The 20,256-nt window shown below is 39.9% G+C and overlaps 1 protein-coding gene across 12 annotated transcripts in view; it reads left to right on the top strand.

Moving 5' to 3' along the window:
- Positions 1-20,256, top strand: part of LOC123511327 (dipeptidyl peptidase 8-like) — a 610,443-nt gene that overhangs the window by 161,799 nt on the left and 428,388 nt on the right. The window lies entirely within an intron of this gene.

The raw sequence follows: 20,256 nt of genomic DNA, 5'->3' as shown, positions 1-20,256 counted from the left end.
GAAAGTAGAAGGGAACAGAGAAGGGGCTACTGTCAGTTGCCTCAGATAGCTGTGTTTCGGTGAGGAAAAGAAGATGAGGTTTAGTAGAGGAGAGGTGGTGTTCCACAGATTGAAAATTAGATCTAAGACCGCAAATGTTGTAGAAGTTAATGTAGAAAAAGTTGAGGGAGGTGTCAAGGCATTTGTGGTCTTCAACAGGAGAGGTGTTTGACCTGGGGACATTTTTTGGTCCCCTCCCCAGAGGGGGACTCCGAGGCATTGTTTATTTTGGGTCCCATTTTTCTTTTAAATTTTGATTTGGAGTGGAGGGTGTATGTGTGGTAAGTGCTTGTAGTTTTGTGTGAAGAAGGAGAGCTGTCTTTAGAGGGTAGGCTGTGACTACCCCCTTGAGTTGTGAGACACAAAGTTAAACATTCAACGAAATCACAACTAGCTTTAATGGAAGGTTCACAGCACCTCCTGAACTAGTGCTATTAGATCTCACTGGGAGTAGTCTGCTGACTTGAAAATAATAGAGACAGTAGATGGAGTCAAGATGGTGGTGAGCAATGCTATTAGTTTTCTCGCCTCTTGTGTCTGTGAATAATATCCAGCTTCACTTTGAGAGTATGAGACTACCTGGTCTTCTTAGCAATGCTAGGTGAAATTGCAGGGCGTTTTGGTGTTAAGTTGAGCGAGGCAAGACGAGCTGCTGCTGACGCTGTTATTGATTTGAACAGGGTGAGTGAGTGGTGCACGTGTTGTCCATGAGAAGCGCTGGTGTATTCAAAAGTCTGTCGGCTTGCGTGATATGGCGGGGCTTTGAAACTTGGAAAAAATTACCTGGATAAAACTTCGTTAAAGCGAGTTTGGTGTTTGTTAAATGAGCAGATGGTAGTAAAATGAAACCTTCGTTGTAGCGAAATTTCGTTGTGTGAACCTTCATTAAGCGGGGGTTGCCTGTATATATATCTGACGCAACATGTGGGAGTATGGTGCAATGTGGCGAGACGCTCCATTAGGATGAGAGTCGATCGCTTATTCCTGCGTACATCGTCCAGTCTGACACGACAATATTCTGAAGAAAAGTAAATTTTTTGATACCAGAAAGTTTTTCTTTTCTTCTTTTGTAGTAAAAGAATAAAACTGCAAAAAGTATAAATACATTTATTTTCACACAATAATATATGCATGTACAAAAAGGAATTTTAGGATTGGCGTAGCTGAAAGTAGGGGAAATTGTACATAAGTGGTAGGTGAAAGTAGGGGGAAATGTGCGTGACTGGTAGGGAGAAATGAAAATTTAGAGTGGCAGCCCTACCCTGCGCGTCACTTAATCTGCGTCACTCTCGCCCCAGCCAGCATTTCCTAGCCCTAAGAAGCACAATTTCCTACCTTTCAAAGATAAGCTTGAGCTTATAAGAAAGTGTGAGGCAGGTATAGCTCAGTGTCGTTGCAGTGCAAATGGGTGTCCCTAGATCAACATTATCAACAATTTGGACGAACAGGGACAAGTACCGCCAACCACTGCATCATGCAAGTGTTTTTGTTTTCCCTAGTGTGTTTGATAGAATAAAGTTAGATATAAATGAAGTGTTTAATAGTACTGATTTAGTCTAAGTTAGTGTTTTTTAGAGGTTATAGTGATGATTTGGGGGATCTAGGCTGGAGGTTGGTCCCTATCCCCCCTAATTCTTAAGTATCCTATGGGAAGAATTGCTTCACGATTCGAATAAACGCTGATTCGACCGATAAAAAACCGCCCTAACCCCGTTGAATTGCAAGGATCCCTTGTATATATACATATATTGGAGACTCAATACTCGAACTCAATTTGTTCCAAATGACTGTTCGAGTATCAAAAAAGTTTGACTATTGATACTTCTTAATCAGGTAATTAATTCTATCTAATCTTAGTAAAACCTCAAATTTATAAGAATTTCAATGTATTTTTTTTTTCATTTTGAGTTGTGCATACTGTAAGTGAAGGCTGGTGATGAATGACTTAGAAGAGGAGGGGAGAAGGGTGGGAATGAGGAGGGAAGTCATTGAAGGACCAGTCACCATTCATGAAAATGTCTTAGTAACTTTTCTCCTGGTGTAATTCCTGTGAACCCACTAGTGGAAGGCTGTGGCTCACTAAGACTTGCACTCTCACCAGATTCCTTATTTTCATCACTAATAGGCCTCTTTGGCACCATCCTAAGTTTCTAAATGAAAAACTACTGACAACGCAGAAGAATGATGTTTTTCTCAAGACTACGTTTGGACTAGGGATCCAATATACAGTTTTACTGGTATTACTGGTAATATAAAATCAGAACGGGACAGTGGCAGCTGCGAGAAGGGAGAGGACAGAGCTTTGTATGCAACCAAATGTGTGGCTCTTTGATTACCAGATATTTTCGCCACTAATAAGCCTTTGGTGTCAATGTAAGTTTATAAATGAAAAACGACAGACAGAATGCACAAGAATGTTATTCTGACAACCACACCAGCACAGCTGGCAGAGGAGGGGAGGGAGAGGCCAGGGAGCCTGTATTTACAATCACGTGTGTGGATGTTTGACTATCAGGTATTTTTTTTGCGTATTAAATCAAACTCTTGCATTCGTGTATTGAAAAGTTTGACTATATAGATGTTTGAATATTGAGTCTCCACTGTATATACAGGCAACCTCCGCTTAATGAAGGTTCACACAACGAAATTTCGCTACAACGAACGTTTCCTTTTACTACGATCTGCTCGTGTAACGAACACCAAACTCGCTTAACAAAATTCTATCCAGATCATTTTTTCCAAGTTTGAAAGCCCTGCTGTATCACACAAGCTGACAGGCTTTTTGAATATACCAGCGCCTCTCGTGGACAAAACATACACCACTCACTCTCACTAGTTAAAAATTTCGGAGTTCGTTGCAAGTTGCAATCGTGCTATTCTAAGTGAAGACTTATTCTTACTGCAGGTAATATATTATACGGTATTGTATTTTCTAATTTTAAGTAATCTAAGATTAATTACACCACTTCTCAAGCTTGCTTATAATGTCACACAAATTCAATCAATGCCCTTAGAAATGTTAAGCTCATCTCCGTAAATCCTTATCTCCGTAAATCCTTTAATCAATGTTAATCACATACAAATAAATCCACAAACATTAGGTGCCAATATCACAGCTGATGCATCTCAATATCAACTCAATGCTTAACTTCTATAAATGCCCATATAATGTATACACCACAATATATCATATGTAATTATCTCCTCAATATGATATATCTTAATGCATCAACTGTGGAAATTGCACTACACATACATAAAATCTTAATATAACATCCTAATAAATACACATCCTATATTTGTTTCCTCCTTTCACTTAAATGACATAAACATTGTCTTAGACTGCATTAACAACTATAGAGCTTTTACTCACTAATACAAGAAAGAGTCTGTCCATGACTCAAATGTTTCTTCTCCTCCTCTCGGCCACTGCCTTCTGCTCTCTCTTCTCGTTTCTGCCAAGATTCTAGAGAGTCTTCTTGCTGGTTTCTGCTTATTTTAAATACTCAAGGTTTCGTACCTTTTCTCCACGCCCATTTTACCATCTACCATTCAGAGATCAGACATGTGGAGGTCCACGTGTGACAATATAAGGACGAGAACACATACGAAGGTAATGTAGAAACAACCTTAAACGTAGTATACACAACATTGCCCTACTGGTGTTTCATAGGCTCAACTTTTCCCTACTCTCATAGCAAGTTCACCATTGGTCTAAACATGAAATACTGCTTGTTCATTGGCCATTTAAATCCACCAATCCTGTTTAACTACACGTGGGGAAACACGTGTTGACTATACTACTCTCCAACATCGTAAACAAAGTATTTTGGTCTTGGGCGTTTGCTTGGGTCTGTGTACAATCTGATACCTGGCCTCCCACTCTCTTGTTAATGGTTGGCCTCCCACTCTCGTGTTAATGGTTTCCTGACACAGGATATCCTGACCTGATTTCGCCTCGATTCGCAGCAGGGTCCCTTTTACAATTCTCCCGTAGACGTGATTATTTACATCCTTGTGTGTTCTTCCCTGCTGCATCACGCTATGTCCCACCAGGCTGTGGCATGCCAGGTTATGACAAAAACAATAACTGTCAGTAGCAGCTTGTCTTCCCTCACTCAACATGCCACTAAAATGCCCTGCAATGTCGCCTAGTGTTGCTACGAAGACCAGGAAGTCTCTTACTCTCGAAGTGAAGCTAGATATTATTCACAGACACAAGAGAGGCGAGAAAACTAATAGCATTGCTCGCCACCATGGCTTGACTCCATCTACTGTCTCTACTATTTTCAAGTCAGCAGACTCTATTAAGAAGGCTGGTGAGACCATATCTTCCTTGCAAGATAAAAGAACCTCCTGAACTCGTGACTCTGCAATGGATAAGATAAAATGGAAAGCCTTGTGGAAATGTGGTACATAAGTTTTGTATGTGGTACAATGATGCACCCTTATTTACATTCCACAGGTTGCCTGTCTTTCCTGTTTCACTCTCCCTCCCTTCATAAATTTAAGATCATCAACATTATAAAGTTACATTCATACATACATTAGTGTACATTATAATGACTTAAATTAAACTGCCTAAATGTTTAACTTCATAATTTTTGCTTTCATTAAACCTTTCACTGTACTATGATGCACTCTCACTTTGTTTACTCTCAAAGGAAGTTCAAGTCAGGGGTCAAACTTGTTATAATTGGTTAAGCAATGAAAATTAAGCAACAAGCGTTTTATAGGGCGTAACCCGTTCATTAAGCGGGGTTGCCTGTATATATATATATATATATATATATATATATATATATATATATATATATATATATATATATATATATATATATATATATATATATATATATATATATATATATATATATATATATATATATATATATATATATATATATATATATATATATATATATATATATATATATATATATATATACACACACACAGTGGAGACTCAATACTCGAACTTAATTTGTTCCAAATGGCTGTTCGAGTATTAAAGAGTTCGACAATTGATACCTATAAATCAGGTCATTCGTTCCAATCTTAGCAAAACCTCAAGTTTATAAAAATTTCAATGTATTTTTTTACAATTTTGTTTTGTACATAGCGTAAGTGAAGGCTGGTGATGGATAACTTAGAAGAGGAGGGGAGAAGGGTGGGGAGGAGGAAGGAGGTCATCGGAGGAAGAGTCACCATCCATGAAAACGTCTTTTGTAACTTTTCTCCTGGTGTGATTCCTGTGAATCAACTAATGGAGTGCTGTGGCTCAATAACACTTGTACTCTCACTAATAAGCCTCTTTTGTATCATCAAAAGTTTCCAAATGAAACACTACTGACAGAACGCAGAAGATTGTTGTTTATCTCAAGAGTGCGGTAAGACTAGCGATGTGCACCACCATCCGGTATACCGGTATTACAGTAATACCGGTATACTGCTAATACGATAATACCGGTATTACCATTAATACGGCATCAAAACGGTACAGTGGCAGCTGCGAGAAGGGAGATCACAGAGCTTTGTGTGTGACCAAATTTGCTGCGTTTGAGTACCAGATATGGTGTCAATGTAAGTTTATAAATGAAAAACTACAGATAGAATGCAAGAGAATGGTATTCTGGTGACAGCAGCAGCACAAGTCACAAATAACGGAGGGGGAGAGGGGACGCCAAGGAGCCTTTGTTTACAACCAAGGGGGTGGACGTTCAACTATCAGGTATTTTTTTTAGTATTAAATCGAACTTTTGCATTTGAGTTTTGAAAAGTTTGGTTATTTAGACGTACGAGTATTGAGTCTCCATTGTATACATGTATATTAATTGTATAAATAGGCAGAAGATTCTTTCTCAGGCATATTTCATTGAAGGTGATGGCCAGTTCGTCATTAATGATTTTCCTTAAGTTATTTACTTTATATCTTAAGAGTTTCTTTTCTTCTTTTTTTAATGAGGTGATGGCTTTGCCATAGCTAGCCATTGTTGCTAGATGCAGATTTCGGGTCTCTTGACCCTTCCTCAGTAGCTGTTGTTGTTTTATCTGTGGTGGAAGTAGGAACGACAGGTTGTGTGGTCTCGCTGGCTTTATACCTTTCTTCCAGTCGGTGTTGAGGCCAGTCTTGAGCTGTGGCGACACTGTTTGAATGGTGCTGTGCATGTGTCATCTCCCTCTGACTCCATTAGGCTGCCTTGGTCATCTCATGCTCAGCAGCACTGGTAGATCTGCTGCTTGTATGTTTAGCATGGGACTATTTTCTTTAATGTGGAGAGCTTCTAAAATTTTGTCTTGTGTTATTGAGGCATCTCTTGATAACTTTGGTGTTCTCTTCTATTATTTTAGTGGTGATGTTGATGTCGTGCTCTTGCTGAAGATGACTTTTTGGAGCTCCGGATGCTAAGTGTAATATTAATCATCACGAGAGCTCCATGGTCGTCATGCCGATATAGGTTGTAGGCAGGATTTCAGTTTCTTTGGTTACATGTGAACCTATACACGACATGTGACATCTGCATTTCTTTTTTCTTGGTGTCTGGGCTGTTTTTCAGGAGGAGGTGGCTGGCTTTTCTTATTTTTGTAATATATCTGTAGCTTTAATTTTCCAGCCACCCTCTCCTGAAAAACATCCCAGACACCAAGAAAGAAGAAATGCAGAAGTCACATGTTGTGTATTGGTTCACATGTAACCAAGGAAACTGAAGTCCTACCTACGACCTATATCAGCATGACAACCATGAAGCTCTAGCGACAACTAACACTACACTTAGCATATAGAGCTCCAAAAAGTCACCTGCAGCAAGAGCATGACATCACCATCACCAGGAAAATAATAAAAGAATTTACACGTTTTTGTTATTAGCCGACCGAAAAATATTATAATGAATTAAATTTGCGCGATCGGTTTGCTTATACGCGATTTGGCCCAACCATATTTTCAAACTGAGCGCCAGACGCAATTTCAAACTGCATGCTAGAGAGTTCTGCAGCCGGCTGATAGGTGGGAGTTCCGCTGCCATGGATGCACTCTGCTGCTACACAGTGATGCAAAATGAATTTTCCAAGAAAAAGTGCCAGACCACCATGCTGCAGTTTTTCAAGAAAACACCAATGGAAGATGTAGTACCAAAAGAGGATGTGGACGATCCCATGGAAGCAGAAGAAGCAGAGGAAGTGCAGGTGGATGATGATGTCCTTGACTAGGAGGTGGACAGCGACGGCGAGTGCTTGTGAGGGGTGAAGACATTGTTTTCCTGCGTTTATTTTCTTACTAATGTTTACTTTTATACTGTGGGGTTATTTTTGATAATTGGATTTTTGATAAAGTGGAAAAGCTCAGAGGAAGATAGTGACTGACTGTGGTGTGAGTGGTGAAGGCAGTGACGCAGTGAGCGTTGTTTATGTAATCTTTGTTTTGTTGTTTTCTCTTATTAAATTTTGCTTTCTTTTATTATTTCTTGCTTTTCCTTTTACTTTAAATACACTTCTAGTATTTAGAATGGTAAATAATAAAAACATGTTAATTTAGCCAAATAAATATTTTGTACAAATTTTTTGAGACCACATCCCGCATCCCCCCTATTATCTATTGTGTCTTATGAGAATTACAAGTTTGTTTTACGCAAATTTTGATATACGCGATGCCTCTTGGAACGCATCTATCACGTAAATCGTTACCTGTATACAATGATTTTAAACCTATTTTACTCAACAATGAATAACAATATTTACAAACACTTTGTAGCACAAAACTACAACCATTCTTGCTAAATATGAGATTTGGCATGATATGATTCTCAAATTTGGAAGAGTAAAATCATGGGAAGGGAATTTTCCCCTTTTTTTGCATACCTATTGGATATTTTACCATATATATATATATATATATTTTTTTTTTTTTTTTACATTACAAGGGCACTGGCCAAGGGCAAACAAAGTGTTGGAAAAAAAATCCGCTATATATATATATATATATATATATATATATATATATATATATATATATATATATATATATATATATATATATATATATATATATATATATATATATATATATATATATATATATATATATATATATATATATATATATATATATATATATATATATATATATATATATATATATATATATATATATATATATATATATATATATATATATATATATATATATATATATATATATATATATATATATATATATATATATATATATATATATATATATATATATATATATATATATATATATATATATATATATATATATATATATATATATATATATATATATATATATATATATATATATATATATATATATATATATATATATATATATATATATATATATAATGAATGTCAGTTGGGTATGAGAAAGGAAATCTCAGGACATAGTTCTTGAGATTTCCTTTCTATATATATATATATATATATATATATATATATATATATATATATATATATATATATATATATATATATATATATATATATATATATATATATATATATATATATATATATATATATATATATATATATATATATATATATATATATATATATATATATATATATATATATATATATATATATATATATATATATATATATATATATATATATATATATATATATATATATATATATATATATATATATATATATATATATATATATATATATATATATATATATATATATATATATATATATATATATATATATATATATATATATATATATATATATATATATATATATATATATATATATATATATATATATATATATATAGCCAATGAATGTCCAGTTGGGTATGAGAAAGGAAATCTCAAGGACATAGTGGTATGTCAGGTTAAAAGGGAAATGTAGTGTAGTTTTAGTTGTACTATATTTCAAATGAGTTACAAAAATATTTTTATAAATCTAAATATCCTTTCATAAGAATATGGAAATGCATATCTACACATTGTAATGGTTATTTCAAATAAGATTTAAAAAAGTCAATTATATCAAGAAACCGCTCTTCCTTTCAGCTTCATTTTTATATTCGTTGTAATGAATTTTTCAATACAAAGTACATTAACAAATATTCACCTGAGAATTTTTTTTCTCTTCATTTTACCATATTAGGCAGTGTGGAAATCAGCAAAGTAGTTGTTGCAGTTGTTAAGGCAGAGGTTCACTTTGCACTTGATGCAAACTATGTTTGTTCATCCAGTGCAGTCCTGTTTCTTGCACTGTCTTCTTGGCCCCTGTACTTTTGGCAAATGACCAACATTGTTAAATCTTATTGGCACTTCAGGTGTGGCTTATCCCCTCAGAGCAGCTTCTGAAGAAGATGGCCTCCTTTGTTTGAGGCCACCTGCAGGCTTACCAAACATCATCAGTGTAACTGCTACTCATAGCTTGAATGTTGCTAATTGTGAAATCAGTGAATTCTATCACAGAGACCTGTTTTTCATACAGAAAATTAGCAGTTCTGCAGTTTTACTTACTTCCTTCTGCCAAGATAAGAAAAATTCACACGATGCTATGCCTGGCAGGATGGTTCCCTGGTGTTGCCAGAGGTATCAACTGTGTACCACCTCAGTTAATTCTCGGCATGTATAGTACACTACGTTTCCATCCATGTTTTGCCTTTTCTAACATTTCTATTGCTTCTTCCTCCTCCTTCCTTTATCATAGAGGAGGACACCCACACCCACCAGGGTGAGCTTCCTGCCTCTGCTCAGGAGGATATTTTGCCGATTCATGGGGATTATCTTGACACTCCTGGCTCTTCTAGCTCCCAGTTTTCCCACGAGGTCTTTTTGAAGAATTTCCTCAAAACCATTGTGCAGATGGTTTTTGGGTGGTTTCCTCCACCATCCTCATTCAGTTTCTGTTAGATGTAGGGATATCTTCAGCCCAGGTAAGAGGTATGGTGAGTATGCTAACTGGAATCATGAGAAAGTGCTTGCCACATGCAAGTACCAGTGCAGTTTGGGTCGCAAGAGGGTTGCCAAGGCTAAGTATAGGCGCAAGTCTGCTGACCCACTGTTACAACTGCTGACTCTGGTGTGTCACCCTGTTTAGGAGACCAGGGACTCACAATCTTGAGTCTCCTCTGTTCTTTCCGGTTCGGAGATATCGGCTTTGGATGGTAGTATTCTGTCCCAGGAAGGGCTCACAGTTGATGATTCAGCTTCACAACAGCAGGGTTCTAAACCTCCAGTTGTTCTTAATCTTTCTTTGTTTTTAAGGTATTGGCAGGAGGAAGTACTTGCTTCTGTTCATGATCTTGTTGTTTCTCAGTTAGGATGTTTATGTAGTTTTGTGCCATCTGCTACTGACCCCCATTTTCCAGCCCTGCCCTTGTCCTTGGACCCAGATCTGATGCAGTTCAGTGTCCCGTCCTCCCAGAGCCCTGACAGAAAGAGGTGTGTGCAGTCACAACAAGTCAGGGAGCCAGGGGGTACTGTTCGGGGACTAAAGGTGTCTCTTAAAGTGTTCATGCCCACCAAAGGATGATGCTAGGAGAATCAAGAAGTCCTACTCCATAGCAGTAGTGACCAGTGACCAGGCCCATTCCTGGGACCAGTCAGTAGGGCAGAACAATGGGGAGATGGGCCAGAGCAGTAAGCCTGGCCTCTCCCCCGGGACCTTGGTTGAAGGTTTGGCCTGGGGTGATGAGCGACACCTTGCCTCATACCCCTGCCAACAGGGTAGCATGCTCTCGCCCACCCCTACACGAACTGCCACCTCTGTCCTTTCAGTCAGCATGATCCCCCCCTTCCTTTGGCCCAGCAAACCCACTGCCCTCTGCCTGAGAGTGGATAGGCTCACTAATGCCATATTGCCTCTTTCTTTGCTCCTGCAACTCCATTTAGGGCCCACCCGATGCACTCTGACAGCAGTTTCCTCAAAGGTGATCTTCACCCTGCCCCTCAGGGGCCTCATTGTCTCCATGGCCAGACTCTACACTTCTTGGCTTGGAGAAACAGGACTGGCCACTACCGGGACTGGATGGTGGTGAGGGGCATGAGTCCTCACTCCACTCCACCTCCATGTACCATCACATGATGACCTATATCACTTTAGTATTAGAGGATGTGGTGGGTCAGAGGATCGACTTGGAATGACCTGTCACACTGGGTACTGACACCTCATCTGCACGAGGGGTCCTGTCCTCCTTGGCAGGGCACAGCCTATCCAGTTGTTTATGGAGAAAGCTAACACGTCTTACTTGAAGGCCAGTGAAATGAAGTCCTCCTCTGTTGGCTATCCTTTGGGTAGGTTTGCCAAGATCTACAACATGGCAGGTCAGGAGGTGTATGGGAGAGCTGCCTTGGTTAACCCTAACCTCCACAATGCTTAAAACCCTGGTGCCTGAGAGCCATGCGTCACTCATGAACACCCAGAAGTGGCCAGGATGGAGGGAGTGGTTGCCTGGTCTAGAGACACCCTCAACTACTTCTTTTGGTGCTTGGAGGCCATCCACCTGCTTGCTGTATGCAACCTTCCCCCTCCCCTCTTAGACCTGGAGAAAGAGCTCTTTAAAGCCATTTGTATGGCTTTAAACAATGCCTGCAGGGACTCTACCTATGATGTCACCAACCTGTGGGCCTGGAGGAGGGAAGCCTACCTAAGCCACCTCAGACCCACCTACTCACAGGTGGAAAAGGGCATCCTTTGGAAGTCCCCTATTTTCTCCTCCCTCCTTTTTGATGAGGACAAACTTCAGGAGCTTGTCCATTCTTCTAAAAGCAATGTTGATATGACTCTTCACGAGGGCCTTAGCACGACCATGTTCTGTTCCTGGCACACTGTTGGTGGAGCGTGGTCTTCTTCCGCTCCTTCCACAATGCCCAATACCTCTACCACACAAAGACCAGTACTGTCTTCTCACCCAAAGGACTCCTGGGGTGGGTCTTCTGGGTTCCTCTCCTTTCATCCCAGTGGGCTGGGAGGCAGACGGTGGGTAAGCCCTTTTGGAAGTGACAACCTTCCCCACCAGAGGACAGGGGCTTTCTGGCCCAAAGGTAGAAGGGGTGGCAGAGAATTGGGTCCTCGATGACCTGAGGGAAGGCTACAGAATCCCCTTATCTCCCCTGCCCCCCACTTGCCCCTCACCAGCCACTCAAGGACTGCAGAGGCTATGCCCCAGGATCTCTCAAAGGACAAACCCTTCAGTTGGAGCTCTAGCAATTGAGGTACAAAGGTGCCATAGAGAAGGCACCCCTTATCCCAAGTTTTTACAACCACATGTTTGTGATTCCAAAGGCCTCCAGGGGATTCAGATCAATCATTGACCTCTCCATCCTCAACAGCTACATCATCACGACCAAGTTCAAAATGGAGATGGTCAGGACAATCATGTCTGCGATACATCAAGACAACTGGATGGCGTCTGGATCTGGAAGATGCCTACCTTCAGGTTCCTATCCACCTGGACAGCTGGTGTTTCCTACGTTTTACTTTCAATTTTGAGTGCTCTGCTTTGGCCTTTCTACTGCCCCACAAGTGTTTACTCATCTAATGGCTCCTATCTCTGCAGAGTTCCATCACCAGGGCTTCTGCATCCTCTGTTATCTGGACAATTAGTTGGTCGTGTCTTCGTTGGCAGACAAGGATCGAAGAGCCACAAATTGTCTCACTAACATGTGTTCCTCCTTTGGGATTCACATAAATTGGGGAAAGTTCTCCTTGACTCAAGAATGGAAGGCCTTCCTTGGGATGATGATTTGCTCCCCTATTTTGAAGGTTTACCTGATGCATGGAAGGATATAAAACCTGCAAGACACAATCATCTTCCTCAGCTACCAGTTTCCCTCTGCAGGGGACTGGATGAGACTTCTCGGACACTTGTCTTCTCTCATTCATCTAGTTCTTGGGTCGAGGTAGAGAATGCACCTTCTACAAATTCATCTCAACCAGCAGTGGGACAGACGATCAGTAGCAGATGACCATCCCATCAGTTGGGATACCAGTTGACGGAGGGACCCTTTAGTGATGGCTGGAGATCCAGAACTTGGATAATGGCCAACCTCTCCAGCTGGCCATCCCAAACCTCCTCCACGGATGCCTTGAACGATGGTTGGGGTGTGTCCCTCCTCCAGGACTCAGTGAGTGGCCTCTGGGACAGCCAGGAGAGGCTTCTCCACATCATTGTTTTGTAACTTCAGGCGATACGCTTGTGGCTCCTTCACTTTGAGGAGATGTTGAGGGATTCGGTAGTTGCTACCTTCTCCAACAACACCACGGCTCTGGTTTACCTGAGCAGGGAAGGGGATACTCACTCCATCCTTCTTAACAACAAGGCACGAGAGATCCTAGACTGGGCAGACACTCACTCAGTGAAGATACTAACTCATTCTGTCAGAGGTTCAAACAATGTGGTGGCAGACTGCCTAAGCAGACAATGCCAGGTCCTGTCCATGGAATGGACCCTACACATGGATGTGTACTGACAATTGTTGTGGGTTTGGAGCTACCCAATGGTGGATCTTTTTGCCACATGGCTCAACTACAGGATCCTGAACTTTGTATCCCCTTTTTAGGATCCTGAAATCATAAGACAGATGCCTTCTTCTACAACTGGAACAATCAGAATCTGTATGTCTTCCCTCCACTTCCTCTCATCAGGAAAGTGCTCAAGAAGCTTTGGGCATCCAGGAACATAAGACTCATCCTGGTAGCACCATAATGGCCCAAGGAGTAGTAGTTTTCAGACTTATTGGGAGAGTTGATGGAGTCACCCAGACGTCTTCATCTCAGATGGGACCTTCTGAGACAACTTCACTCCCACCAGTTCCACCTCCATGTGCTTCAGCTGACTGGGTGGAGACTGTCAAGGGATTTTTGAGATACAGGTGCTTCTCTTTTAAGGTCAGACATTTCTTGGCTCATGCTACTTTGAACCATCAACACATGTGGAGGAGGTACTGGAAATGGTGCCAAGACAACGTGTACATAATTTCCAATCACACGGTTCAGAAAGTCAACGATTTTCTTGTTTATTTGCGACAAATTTTTCGTCTGTCTGCCTCTTCTATCAAGGGCTTTTTTTTTTTTCATTTTTATTTTTACATTAAGGCCTATAGCGCCTGTAGGCACACTTGAAGAGTGTATGGGAAGCGCTGTTCAGCTTCCGTCCATTAGTGGCGCAGGCAATTTTATTTGTAGTGGTACCCATATTAGGGCCCATATCACCCCCGAAGCTCATCTTGGGTGTAACCACCTAGAACCTGGGTATCATGGTGACATGTAGGTTACTTTAAACCACTCGACAAATGACAAAGTGTTTTAAGGCTGTACGTGATGGGATTCGAACCTACATGTGGACATCTGCCCGATCCCACGCTCACCACCTTATCCACTACACCACCGCCACGGCCATGCTCAACAGCATTTTTGCAGTCGAGGGGTTTGACCTCAACAATGAAATGGTTTTGAGGCATATTATCAGGGCTTGCTCCTTCCAGCCACACAGGCCTACTTGGGGTCTAAACCCCTTCTTGGAACTTAGATGTGGTACTTTGCCACTTGACCAGGGATCCTTCTGAACTTCTTAGGCTCTCATCCATCTGAGACTTTACCAGGGAGACCCTGTTTCTTCTTGCTCTTGCAACAGCACAGAGGGTAGGAGAAATCCAAGCCCTCTCAACACAGAACAAGCTAGCAAGGGTAGGATCTCCTAGTCTACTGTCTCCCAGAGTTTATTGTCAAGACAGATACAGAAGCTCACAGAACACTGTAGGAATTTGGTATTAAGAGCCTTGCCTCCTTAGTGGGTTCAGAAGATGAGGAGTGACTCTTATGCCCTGTTTGGGCACAAGTCACTACCTACTATGGACAACTTCAGCTATGAGACTCAGGAACCTGTCCATCGCTGTTAAGTGTCCATCCAGACCCATGTTGAAGGCAGTGATCTCCTCTTTCAGGATACCATCAATGCAGCTCATGCTTCCATCCCTAACTCTACCTGTCTTGAGTTTAAGGTTCATGCACACGACATCAATGGCATGGCTACCTCCATGCTGATGTGGAAGAACTGCTCTGTTCCCTCCATCCTGTGAGCAGTCCACTGGAGCACACATATATAGTCTTTGCTGACCAATATCTCCATGACAGTGAGAAAGGTGGGAGATATCTTCACCTTGGGCACAGTTTTTGCAACTGGTCACATAGTTGACTGATGACTACCTTTGGCCCATAACTTCACAGGATGACCACTCAGGCTACCTTTCATGGGAGCACTCCATTACCAGACTAACAATGTGGGGCTGGGAGAAAGGGTCAGTAGCTGAGACAGAGCGCCTTTCTCAGGCTCACTGTCTCGGGCTGGGGTCTGTGAGCACTCCTTAGGGCAGTCAACAATGGTTGCCTAGGACTCTCTTTCTTTTTTTGAGACACGAGGGTTATGGAGAATTCCCATGTACCCAGCTGCATTCTCCAGCATCCTTTCTACCTCTCAAACTCAATAATCAAAGATTAGTGTCTCCACAGTGGACAGTCATTTCATCCTCTGTGCCTGGCATATTATATTGACTCCTACCTCCCTCAGTGTTGGAATGTGCAAATTTTTTGTATGAAAAACAGGTCTCTGTGATAGAAATGTAATTTTTAGAACCTTATCAATGTCATCATGATCTATTTAAGTAAGTTGGCACTCATACTGATCATCAATAAGATGTTTTGGAGTAAGGAAAGCATGTTTATCAGGAAGTTCACAAAGTTGTTTAAATCTTAGATTTATTTCTCGGATCACTCTATCCAGTGAAGAAAACATCTCTCTCTTTAATTCAATATCATATGGCAATCCAGCATTTTGTGACCCTTCACCAAAAATTTGTTTTTTCTTTCTGTTCAGATGCTGGCACTCCATGACTATACCCAGATCATCACAAACATCTTTAGCATAATTATCTCCATCATTTGTTAGTTATTCTCTGTTCTTAACCAAAAAAAATCCTCTAATGCCTCAAGCTTTATAATGCATTGTTTAAGTTAAGTCTTTTGGTTTGAAGGTAGGCCTGTATGTCATTAATTTCAAGGAGGACAGATTCCTGCAGGCCAAGAAAGCACATAAATGGAAATGACTGCAAAGCACCAAGTAGCACACCAGCCTCTGATCTGGTAATTGTATTTCCTCCTGAAAAAATTAACTTTTCTAAGACACTTAAAATCTCAGAGAAATGTTCCTTTACAACATACAACATTTCCCTGTGCACTCCACCTTGTTTCAATTGTGTTTCACACTTTGACCAGTAACAGAAGTTAGAACATCCCAGCAATGGGTTGATTAAAAAAAATGTAAAAACATGCTTTACAGTTCCAAAAAAGGTAACAGAATTTACAGCAACAGAAACTGCATGAACAGAAGCCAAATAGTTAGTGATTTGTACAAGCAACAAATTCTGCTTTTGGATTTATTTCCTTAACACACTTCTGAACACCAGAATGTTGACCAGCCATTACTATAGCATTATCATATGCCTGCCCTCTGCAGTTTTCAATATCAATTCTGTCATTTTCTAATTTTCCAAAATCACAGTTGCAATATTTTGGGCAATTTTATCTTTTGTTTCAGTGAAATAAACAAATGATTCCACAACCTTCACTTGATCTCCATTGATCATAACATAGGGAAAAACTTGGCTTATTTTATCCTTATGTGAAATATCAGGAGTGTCGTCGAATATTATTGAAAAGTACTTGGCCTCTTTTACTTTGTTGATGATTTTGCTTCTAACAATTTCTCTCAAAATCTCAATAAACTCGTTTTGAATAGTAGATGACAGATAAGAAGTAGTGAACTTGTTTCCCATCTGGATTGTTAGATGTTCATGTAATACTAGGCTATATTTTGCCAGCAAATCAACTAATTCTAAAAGAAATTCCTCTTTTCTATATTACTTCTGGTTCAGTACCAGTCTCATTACTCTCAAAATTTATTGCTTCTTGGTGCCGTTGTAAAGGTAAATTTTGTTTTACAAGAAATCTTACGATATCAAGCAATCTTGAAATTATCTCTTTCCATTTTTAATTGATTTTCAACAACTTTTTGTTCTTTTTTATTTATTGTTGCTCCAAGAGCAGTCCTAATTTCTAGCTCCTTCCATTTTGTGAAATTGTGAACATTTGGTGCACAAGATTCATGCTGAGATATTTTATAATTCAGTTTCCACCATATATTGAATTCATTTACAGAGTTAAAACTAGAGTTAGTTCCTTCTGCAAAGAATTTGCAACAAAAGCAGTAAAGATTTTTCATGGAAGGGGAGTACACCATCCACGATCTTGATATTTTTCCATAATTTGGCAGTTAAAAATAAAACATTCTTGTGTCAAATTTCTTGTTTGTCCTTTGGTTGATTAATTTTGATGCATTACATCACAAAAATTAGAATGTAGGTTTTGGATCACAGATGCATCTTGATGTATCAGTAAGGTCCATGTGTCATTGTTAATCTTACTTGGCCATAGACCAACATCTTTTAAGTCCATTATGTTCACATCTGAATTTTTTTTTTTTTTTTTTTCTCATGGGGCTCAAGATCTACATTACTTGTAGTTGATGAATCACTTGGAGTTGAAACATTTGAATCTGATAATGATTTGCATTCGCAAACTTCTCCAGTTTTAGTAGTGGTTTGGTCGATGTTAGTAGTAGTTTCTTCAGGCTTGATGAATTGCAATAGTGCCCCTTCATGCTTTTTAATTGAATTTTCTCTTTCCTTTCTTTTTTCTCTAAAAGCACCACCATTTTCCTTCATTTGCTTAATCTAGGAAAAGAGTGAAAGAACAATAAAATATTAGTGAATGTTAAAAACTTGAAGAGGAGGAGGAAGAAGAGGAAGAAGAAGAAGAAGAAGAAGAAGAAGAAGAAGAAGAATAAGAATGATTAGTATCAGTAGTAGCCTAGCCTAGTTAAACTGAGACGTGATATAAGTACATATTAGTAGTAGCTTAGCATAAACAGCAGCAGCAGTAGTAGTAGTAGTAGTAGTAGTAGTAGTAGTAGTAGTAGTAGTAGTAGTAGTAGTAGTAGTAGTAGTAGTAATAGAAGTAGCAGCAGCAGCAGCAGCAGCAGCAGCAGCAGCAGCAGCAGCAGCAGTAGCAGCAGCAGTAGCAGCATCATTAACAGTAGAAGTAGTAGTAGTAGAAGTAGTAGTAGTAGAAGTAGTATTGGTGGTGGTGGTGCTGGCAGAGGTGGTGGTAGTAGTAGTCTTAGTAGTAGTAGTAGTAGTAGCAGTAGTACTAGTAGTAGTAATGGTGGTAGCAGCAGCAGCAGCAGCAGCAGCAGCAGCAGCAGCAGCAACAGCAGCAGCACCACCACCAGCAACAGCACCAGCAGCAGCAGCACCACCACCACCACCACCACCACCACCACCACCACCAGTAGTATTATTGTAGTTGTAGTATTAAAGGTATTATTAGTATCAACAGTAGCCTAGTCATGTAGGAGCTTAGTGGAAGTGAAAATTATTATTATTATTATTAGTAGTAGTAGTAGTAGTAGTAGTAGTTGTAGTAGTAGTAGTAGTAGTAGTAGTAGTAGTAGTAGAAATAGTAGTAGTGGTGGTGGTGGTGTTGGTGATGGTGGCGGATGGTGGTGTCGGTAATGGTGGTTGTTGGCATTTGTATTGATTATACACACTGTGTATTCATATATTATTATTGTCTTTGCTGTTATATTGTTAGCATGAACTCACTTGAAGTGAGCTAGGGTAGTCACTCATAAAAAAATATAATTTGATTGACAATAAAAAACATAACAAAAGAATCATGTTAAATAAGAAAATAACATTTCACATTACTGTGTAAACTTGTAACATACATACCCGAGAAATTTGGCCATCTAATTGTACCTCGCTAACTTGACAAAGACACCCTTCATTGCATGTATAACATTTCAACCTGCACTCATATCACCCATGATACTGCACATTATGCACTCCACTCCTGCCACAAGACTGGGGCATATTTCCTGATATTTGTAACTTTTGTTGAATGTTTTTCCTCATTTGCATTGTTGAGTGTGTTCATGATATATTCATCAATAGAAAGAATGAGTGTTGCAGTAAGACAACTGTAACACACGATAATGCTTGAGAATAATGATATGTACCACCTCTTGGTGCCGCATAAACCTCATCAGGTGATCAGTGAGCATAGGAAGTAAGGGATGGAAGATGACGGGTAGCTGTCTAGTATTGCCTTCAGGTGCCTTTATTCCACCAGTTAAGCAGAGCATAGCAAATGTGAAAAAAGAAATGAAGCTTCACTTATTATTAATTGTCATGGAGTATGCAATCTACATTATTGTGATGCCGACGCCAATGCCACAGCCAAAGCATGGATCCAGATACTGCCACACATGCGTAATGTGTCTCCATTGGAGCCCGAGGTGCATAAAAGTCACAGATCCCTGTGCGGCAGGCCACCTTCCTCTCCTCTGTTCCTGTCTCCTCCCTGCTTGGCATGACACTAACCCAGTTCCCTGGCACCTCTGTTTCTCTCTCCTCCCTGCCTGGCATAATGCTACCCTAGTCCCCTGGTCCCTATGTTTCTCTGTCTCTCTCTTCTGGTGAAATGCAGTACCCAGTCCCCAGAGTTCCTTCATCCTTCTCGAGGTACTTGCCGGACCTGCTTGACTGATGCTGCTGTACATGCCCTGCCTGTGGGCGCTGCGTATTGTCTCACTCCTCATCGTGCTCTATATCCTGTGACACTGATGTGGAACCTGCACTGTAATAGTGGGAAATAGGAGCTGCCTGAACCTCTGCTACCACTCCATGACACTGACATGGAATCTGTACTGCAGTGATGGGCAATAGGAGCTACCTGAACCTCCGCTACCACTCTGTGATGCTTACATGGAACCTCTACTGCAGTGGTGGAAAACCTGCCCATGACAGGCTGCCTACCACTCACATAATATAGACTTAACTGTACATTGTAAATAAAAGGAAGAAAAGATTATACTGTTTCCTTGGCCCTCGGGGGAAGAACCACTTAGCCTCTTAACACTGGTGGTAGGCGATGGCAGTCTCAGCATTGCATATTAGACACAGGCCAATTTTTTGAGCCAATATTTATGGAAAAAAGTGCTTCCTATATGCCGTCAAATATGGTGTGTTGCTATTATGATTTTTGATTAAGTTTTTTATACTATATTATTTCTTCATTTCTATACTATTATATGGTATAAAA

Source organism: Portunus trituberculatus, chromosome 31 (genome assembly GCF_017591435.1).
Source record: "Portunus trituberculatus isolate SZX2019 chromosome 31, ASM1759143v1, whole genome shotgun sequence".
Lineage (NCBI taxonomy): Eukaryota > Metazoa > Arthropoda > Malacostraca > Decapoda > Portunidae > Portunus > Portunus trituberculatus.
The sequence above is the reverse complement of the archived record's forward strand: the minus strand, read 5'-3'. Positions and strand labels throughout refer to the sequence as shown.